General features: G+C 45.1%; 1 protein-coding gene across 2 annotated transcripts in view; it reads left to right on the plus strand.

Moving 5' to 3' along the window:
- Positions 1-1900: 1900 nt before the first annotated feature.
- CUL2 (cullin 2) overlaps positions 1901-8520 on the plus strand; it is a 138794-nt gene continuing 132174 nt past the window's right edge. Inside the window, exon 1 of one of the 2 annotated variants that reach the window (XR_002095795.1) lies at positions 1901-2058. The gene's annotated coding sequence lies outside the window, so the exon portion shown is untranslated. The remainder of the gene's footprint in view (positions 2059-8520) is intronic. The other variant, XM_019508194.1, reaches the window with a different exon arrangement.

Consider the following 8520-nt stretch of genomic DNA (forward strand, 5'->3'; position numbering starts at 1 on the left):
TCCAGGGTTGTATTCATATCGAGCCCCCTGCCACTAACCCACGTTCTGCTACATGTGTCCTGGTGTATTTTAAGCCTTCCTCAGAGGCATTGGCTATAGCCAAAGCTGGGGACTTTAACTGGGATGTGCCAATGTTCCTGGTGGGACCAAAGCTGGAGGTTCCTGGCTAGAGGGTCTTGCCCCTCTGCTCAGGGTCTGGCAAATAGCCATGTTTGGGGCCAGAAGGAATTTGACTTCATGGTCAGATTGGTACAGACTGTGGGGAGGGGGTTGCCTTCCTTTGTAGTGGGAGCAGGGCTCTCTTGAGCATATATTAATAACCTTTCACAGAAACAGGACAGTGGTTGCTGTGGTTCCTCTGCTTTACCTGTAGCAGGCTAGGGTGTTAGGCATGTGTTGTTTCAGGGTTGATGGTAGTCTTATGGAAAATGTAGATTATGGGTTGTATGGCATGGTTTGGATAGGGATGATCCCGCCTCAGGCTGGGGACTGGACTAGGTAACCTCTGGAGGTCCCTTCCAGCCTCACTTCTCTGATTCTAGGAAGGGTTTGCAACATATGAAGAGTAGGGAGAGAGAGGAGTCCCCGGTGGGGGTGGGGGGTGGTATGAAGCTGTGAGAACTTCCCTGGACAACAAAATATTCCAAACCCTGTGGAAATGTGAAACCAAGGGTCTAGTTTAATTGCATGTGGGTTTTTTCTTTCATAAGGGTGCAGGGGACATAAATCTAGATTCTTCACCTGTGTACAAACTGCAGACTGGTTTTATTTTCTGTCTCAGTCCTTAGCTCACGGGAGCTGGAAACATGCCTGGGGTAGAAAGGCAAGGCGTTGGGGGAGTTGCTTGCGGTATGAACTGAGGGGATGGGCAGCAGAGGCGGCCGCAGATGCTGGTAAGAGACACGGTTCTGCCTTCAAGTGCCCTTGGCACGTGGCTGTGGCAGGCTGGGTGTCGGGCTGACCATGCTGGTGGGTGTATGGCAAATGTCCATGGGGTAGATGGCAGGTGCCTGCCAGTTGCTTCCAGTGGGGATCAGTCCTAGCTGGGCAACTCCTAGCCTGCATCTACCTGCTGAGGGGGGTTGTTCCTACGCCCCAGCTGGAGCAGCAACATGAGCGCTGTATCCCAGGCCACTGTGGCAGGCTACCTAATCCCAGCTGAACTAACCCCAGTGTTGCCAGGTCTTAAATATGAAATAATTGTATTGGAAGCTCAGAATGTTTTATTTGCTGAAAAACTATTAAAGTATGCAAATATGCCTTTTTATTTACTTTATACTGCTCACGACAAGTCCCAGCGAGTGAGTGAAAAGTGGGTCAAAGTTGAAGCATTTATTTCAAGGCAACTGGTCATAAGGAAGTGCTGGCAGCAAACCCCAAAGTCAGCTAAAACCCCCTGAAAGTGACTTGGGTTTTGCATATGCTGCATCAGTGAGCTGCCTCAAAAATTATGACAATCAGGACTCGTAGTAGAGATGATATCTTGTATTAGACCAACAAGATTTAAAAAAAAAATCTTTATTTTTTTGCAAAAATCTTGTTGGTCTAATAAAAGATATCATCTCTACTACGAGTCCTGATTGCCTTTTCCTCTAGACCAATACGGCTACAACCTGGATACCTAAAAAATTATGATGCATCTTGAATACTTCTACTGGTACTCATCGCGGGCCATATACGGTCTGAACTGACCGCACACCCCACGACACTGACCCAGCAGCTGCCAGCCGCACTCGCGCAGGCGCAAACCACTGCACGGACACCGGCGCATGCGCAGGGGGGAGGGACTACATGAGCCACGCGTGCGCGGGTGGCTGTGCTGCGCATGTGCAGGCAGCTGCTGCTCTGCGCCATGACGCTGGGCTACAGGAAGAGGAATTATTTATTTATTTTGCAGTAACGGAAGTCGGGATGAATTTCGGTCTTCTGTGCTTGCCGTAGTGTGGCCTGTACTAAGCCCCTGTCTGCGCGGGGGGGGCGGGGGGACGAGTCCTCGCCCGGCTCGGCCCGGCCCGTTCCCTCTCGCCCCGGCCGCTGTCGGGGGGAGCCCGGCGGGCGGTGAGTAGTGGCCCGGGCCGCCGGGAGAAGGGAGTGCGCGGAGCCGGGCGGTGCGGGGCAGCGGCTGGTCATGGCAGCGCCGTGAGGAGGGAGCGGGGCAGCGACCGGCAGTGGCGGGGGCGGCGGGCTTCGCACTCGCGCCCCTGCTGCCGGCGGAGGGTCCCGCGTGGGATCACCCATCTCCGCCCAGCCTGGCCCGGCCGCTTTCGCTTTTGCCTGGGAGTGGCGGGGGGCCCTGAGGTGGGCTCCCGCCTACGGGAGGAGCAGCCCGGGCGGCCGGATGCCGCTTTCCCGGTAGGGGAGGCCGCTGCGCCGCATCTCCGCGCCTCGGGCCTAGTCGGGAAGTTTTGTTTGGACTCCTGCTTTCCTCTCTGGAGCCTGTGAAGCACTTGAGCAAAGGGGCAGGCCTGCCGCTTTGCTGACCTTGGGCACGACCAGAAAAGGGGCTGTCTCAGGCTAGCGTTCTGTGGCACCTTCTGGTTTAGATGTACCTAGAGAGGGTGGGTGGCAGCCACAACCCTCTGCCTCACTACGGGAGCAGGTAGAGCTGACTGGGAATGCTTCAGTGGATTGTACTTGTAGAATAAGTGCTCAGGCAGTGCTTCCCCAACTTGATTTTCCTCAGCATGACCCCATGCATGGCCCCTTGCTCCCAACCCACAGCCCCCCACCCCCATGGTCCCATTTGGAGTCATGACCCACAGTTTGGGAACTGCTGTGTTAGGGATCCTTAGTGGGCTTGTAGACAGAGCCAAGATTTAAGTCTTATTTGAAAGCATCCCCATGTTTTCTAGTGTAACTATGTTACATAGAGACGAGTTATTAATTCCTTTTTATTTTTTGCAAAAGACAATCTTTACTAGAGTACGTGTTTGTATATATTGTTATTAGGATTAACCTTTTTTTGGAATATTCTAATATTATAAAAACCTAAGATGGGCAATTGGCTAGTATAGTTGTAAAGTTCTTCCTCTAATTACTTGCAACTTGTGTCCCTTTTTTGGCACCTTGTGTTACTGTCATGTAGAAAATACAGTATTCCTGGATTCCTGAAGCTATTTTTCTTTGACTCTATTAATGGATGTAATAGAAATGCAATGGTTAGAATGTTTCTAAGTACTAATAGACTGTTTCTATTTCTTGATTAAAAACAATAATTAATACTAAACACACACTTTTTTCCTGTGTATACTTAGGAAAGCACCTTGATGTCACTGCCAAGTTGTGACATAACACGAATATGAAGAGAGAGGTAGTAATAAAATTAGTTCATGCTCAAGAAAGTTCATGCCTCTCTGATTTGGTTAGCCAGTAGAGTGCATCTCTACCCTGCCTTCTGCATTCACATGGAGGTTCTTGATTTTACTCTTCAATCTGGATTTATGCTTTTGTAAGAAGGAGGCTTTTTTATTCTTGAATGGAGAAAACTTAGTTTCTTTCAGTTAGTTACCCTGAGTTTGTTTAAAAAAACACCAGGCAAACATGTAATATTATTACTTACAAACAGTAGGAGAGTTTTACAATTTAAAATGGTAATTAAATACATAGGCTTATGATTTCATTTGCATAAATCCACCTGCACAGATTCCCCACTCAGTCTAGAGAGTTTCTGCACAGGACTGCACAGTCAGTTTTAGGACTAGAACCTTAATTATAGCTATAAAATTATGATTATGTAATTGGATGTTTTTTCATTGGACTGTTAAGCAATCCACAATTCTTACGACATTGGTTGTGTGTTCCTTCAATCTTGTACAGGAGGTATCCACTTCAAAATTCTCTATGATACTAGGTGTTTCCTTGTTTTGTATGTCTTTCTGATCTTGCATTTCTAGGCAAAGTTGCTTCCTGTCTTCATAAGATGAACTACTTATTTCCATCTTTTGTTTGTTTAGTACATCTTACATCAGGTGCAGGCTATTATTTTGGGTGGAGGGCTGCTTACTGAGTTTTGGCAAGCCATCAAGGGCCGCATGACAGGCAGTCAGGGGCAGATGAATATTAATTTTCTAAATGTTTTAGGCGTCCCACAGTCTGGATAGAAGGGCCTGGCAGGACGCATCTGGCCCACGGGCCATATTTTGTCCACCCCTGTCTTACATAGTCCCCAGACAGGGCTATTCTTGTGTGCAGTGTTTGTTCAGCATAATAGGGCTATGTTTGCATGTCATGTAGGCATAATGGCGATACAGTCTTCTCTAGTTTTATTGTCAGTCTTTGTCCCTTCTTGCCCTTCTAAATTGCTTTGTACCTCCTCCTTCCTATTTTGTGTCACTTCAAAAACAAAACAAACAAAGACAAGAAAATCCTAGATAAATCCTCTGTTGGGGTGTGATAAGAGCTTACTTTGCTCAGTTGGTTTGCTCCAGAGAGGGAGCAGCAATTTCCCACAGAGCACCTAACTCCTAATACTTGATAACTTTCTGAGCAGTGGTAGGAGGTAAGCTCTACCTGTCTTTCTGGCTCTGGAGCCAGTTTGTTTTAGTCCTTGAAAGAAACCTTTGCTTTGGTTTACACTTGGTTCACCTTTTAGAACTTCAACTCTAAGACAACAGGCTCTTGTATCAGAACTTAAATTAGACAAGTATCATCAATTTCCACATGCAAACAATTCCTGTTTATTTTTTATGACTAGCTTTCATTTTTGGAAGAAAGATGTTGCTGAAACTGATCAGATCTGAGGTGTATTTAGTTTAATAATGTCTCCATTGTTGTCCAAAAGATCTCCAAAGTAAGCAATTATGGGACAGCTTTCCTGCACAAGAAGTTTCTTCTTTAATTTTTTAGTGAAAGATTCGTAATTGTCTGAAACATGGGGTTTTATGTTTCTTCCAAACACTTCAGGCTTTATATCCCAATGTAACTGGATGTTCTCCATGAAAATGTCAACCTCCTTTTATGAATCAAACTTTCTCCTATTGCGGAGTTGGATGGACTATTACTTAAGTAACTTGGTTGTTGGTTCAAAACTTGCTGGTTTGAACCACTTGCATTTTTGTTCTTGGTGCAAGAAGACGAACAGGAATGCTCTGCCTGTCTTCTCTAAATAACTTGTATGTATTTCTTAAGTTCCTTCTTTGTTTTCTCTTCAGTATGAATCTTTTTTTTCTGATCTGAGACCTGCAGAATGCTGGCTTTTACCTATGGAGTCTAGTACAAGTGGATCTCTCACTCTTAGATATGGTGCTTAGTAAGTTTAGTAGGCAAATAGGCTTCGCTGTCAAATGTAACTTTACCAGAGCCTCGAGGCCTAGAAATCTAACCTAGTCACATTTTGAAAAACAGCAATCAGTGTCTTAGTGGTTTTGAGAGAACCCTTTCCCCAACTCAGTTTCATTTTGATGTTGTATAAAATGGGGCTGTCCAACACCCCACCCCACCCCCATTCCCTCTCCCAGCTGCATTCCCTTGGGATTCCCTCTGCTTGTGCAGCAAGGGGAGAACTGAGCCACTTGTGCTGCCCATGCAGTGAAGGAAACCTGGGTTGCTCAAGCTGCCTGCATAGCAACCGTGAGCTCTTGAGTCCCAGTACACAGTCCCTCTTTAAGTGTGGACAGCCTGGCTCTTTGCACATACAGTGTCTGCCTGCTGTCTTGGCCCCAGGAGCAGAGGCAGAAACTGGAGGAGGGAAGGGAAACATGGGGGCCCTGGCTGTCACAGCAGCAGATTCTATTGGGGGGGGGAGAAGGGGTGAATGGCAGCTGGGCAAGAGCTTGAGGGCTGCATCTTAACGCATCAGAGGCTGGATGCGGGCTGTGGACTGGCATTGGGACAGCCCTGGTATAAGTTAGATAGTTAATATACATCTAACCAATTGCCTGTCAAGCATGATTGGGGGTATGGGGCTGGGATGGAGTGCTGCCACCTAACACCCCATGCTGCTACTGTTCTGCCTCATGCAGGGAATGGGGTGGGGGAACTGAGGCCAATGCTACTGACCCCAGCTCCCCCACCCTCTGTTGGGTCCTCAGTGCAGCTTCAGGATCATGGTGGTATTCCCCTATGCTTGGAGCACTCTGGTTGGCTGTTTCTGTCAGCCAGTCACAGTGTGAAATAAAGTCAAACAGACCAGACAGACACTTAAGCTTTTATAGTATTAGAATTCACGTGACCTAGGAACTCTTTGGTAATCTTTGTGAGATCACTGTAGAAACATAAAATTTCAAGTAGGAGGCATCAGAACTGTATTATTTGCAGAGTTAAAGCACCTTAACCCATTGAAGACAGGATTTGCAAACTAGCCAAGAGTACATACAGCCATAGGGAACAACCACGTGGGATCTGTAAGATGCTCCAGCTCTTGGCTGCTACTTTGAGTTAAAAGGGCATTGCTGCTTTGATCAGCTGTGCAGGACTGCTGATGAACTCCAGGTAAGGGGAAGAGCAATGCCTTTTTGAAGTAAAAGCCACAGCAACTAGATGAGTGTCTTATACTTAATTTGGTAACCTGTTGTGAACCACCTGGATGCAGATAGGAGTTTTTCTATATTGGTTTCCGTCACAGACAACTGCAGAATGTGTTCACAGGAGAGTAACTATCTAGATGATGCAGATAGATGTTATTTGTAGTGTAGCCAAGTGGGTTGACACGTGTTTGGCAAATTCCCAAATATAGTTGGGCAAATATCCCTTGTAGACAAAATAGTTGACCAGCTTTCATAAGTATCCGTCTCACCCTTTGAGAAAGGAGGCTATTTTTCTTACAAACAATACAGTGAAGGTCTCCTAGATAGCATTTTCAGTCATTCTTTTGAGGCTTCGGCGGTCTGAAACCCAAATGCTTTACTTTAGAATCGTAATATATAATAAAGGATGGCTTTTTATGAAGCCAGTGAGCTGGCGCTGTTCTCTGAATTAAGCACGTTGGTGTATGTAGGAATTCTTGCTCTAGCATGGGACTTAACAGTACAGTTTTGTAGTATACACACCAGAATCTAACTCTGTGCACCTGAATAGGCTTTATTCTTTTTAGCCTTTTTTATGCAGAGTTCATAACTATTAGACCACCTTGTATACACAGGTAGTGTCAATATGAAGAACTCAGAATTGGATGGACTGTGGTGTGGTACCTGCCAAAAAATAGGTAAATTCTGGTCCTCCCTTCTTTTCTTATTCCTCCTTCGCTTTCTCCTAGAGCTCCAAATTCTGCAGAGAACTGAGTCATGTATCGTCTTATCCTTTAATGTGAATTGGGTGCGTCTACACAAGATGCTTAATACCCATTGGACTAATTCTGCTGCGCATTAGCATGGCTGGCAAAAATGTGTTAATACACAGTAGATTAGTCCAGTGGACTAAGCATTGCACAAAGCGTTTATTTGCACTAATGCGCAGTACTGATTACAGTACATCAAGTACTGTAGCTGCTGTTACAGGTACTAAACTTAATGTGCTGTAATTACAGCACATTAATGAACATCTAGAAATGCCCATTGACTGTTTTGACCAGTCCTCGAAGATGTTAACCCATCAGGGGCTGGATATGGCCTGTGAGCTGCTAGTTGGACAGCCGTGGTATAAAATATAGAGGCAGTTGCTATGTAATTCACATGACCTAGGAATCCCTCAACATGAAGGGTTCCTAACTCTTAAAGATGTGAAAATGAGGTAATTGAAGTACAGCAAGAAGTGTTAGGCACACAATTCATCTTATAGACTAAAATGGGTAGTTAGATAAAGGCTGCTTACAGATGTTAAAAAAATAAATAAAAAGGCACTTTAAATTTGGTGTACTCCTGCACCAAGCCTTTCACATGCCAGGAAGAGGCATTGCATTAGTTGGAACTAGCTCTTCCAATGTCTGTGTAGATCAGGAGCTTTAGTGGGGCTTTTATGGCACTTTTATCTAATAGCTGATTGAATCAGCTTTATATAAAAGCACCAAAAAGCCCTGCTGAAGTGCTCGATCTTTACAGATGTTGTGGAGCTGGGTCAGATTAATGCGCTGCTGCTTCTGGTAAAGTGTGGGGTTTATTGGTGGGGGAGTTGTTTGTTTGTTTGTTTGTTTGTTTGTTTGTTTGTTTGTTTGTTTGTTTGTTTGTTTGTTTGTTTGTTTTAAATGTCTGTAATCAGCCGTATAGTACAAGCTTTTGTGAGCTAAAGCTCACTTAATCTAAGTGGATTAGTCTGTAAGGTGTATATCTACCCTGTCTTCTGTTTAACTTCAAACTAACTGGGTTAACTGTCTCTACCTGATCTATCTATCTGAGCTGACAAACATTGTCATCTCAGTCTTAACAGGGAAAATTTGCCCAAATTACCATCTGATGGTAGGAACTATGTGTCGGGGTTTGAAAAGCAGAAGCCAAAATCATTTATCAGAAAGGATGTGGGCAAAGAAGGTTAGTCCTGTAATTGTTTATGCAAGGCTTCTCTCTCTTCTTCTGATGTTTCTTTTTTCTACCAGATGCAAGATGTAAACCAGTTGGATTGCTGCTGTGATTTTTTTTTTTTTTTTTTTTT

Source organism: Gavialis gangeticus, unplaced genomic scaffold (genome assembly GCF_001723915.1).
Source record: "Gavialis gangeticus isolate Ggan-Ray unplaced genomic scaffold, GavGan_comp1, whole genome shotgun sequence".
NCBI lineage: Eukaryota > Metazoa > Chordata > Crocodylia > Gavialidae > Gavialis > Gavialis gangeticus.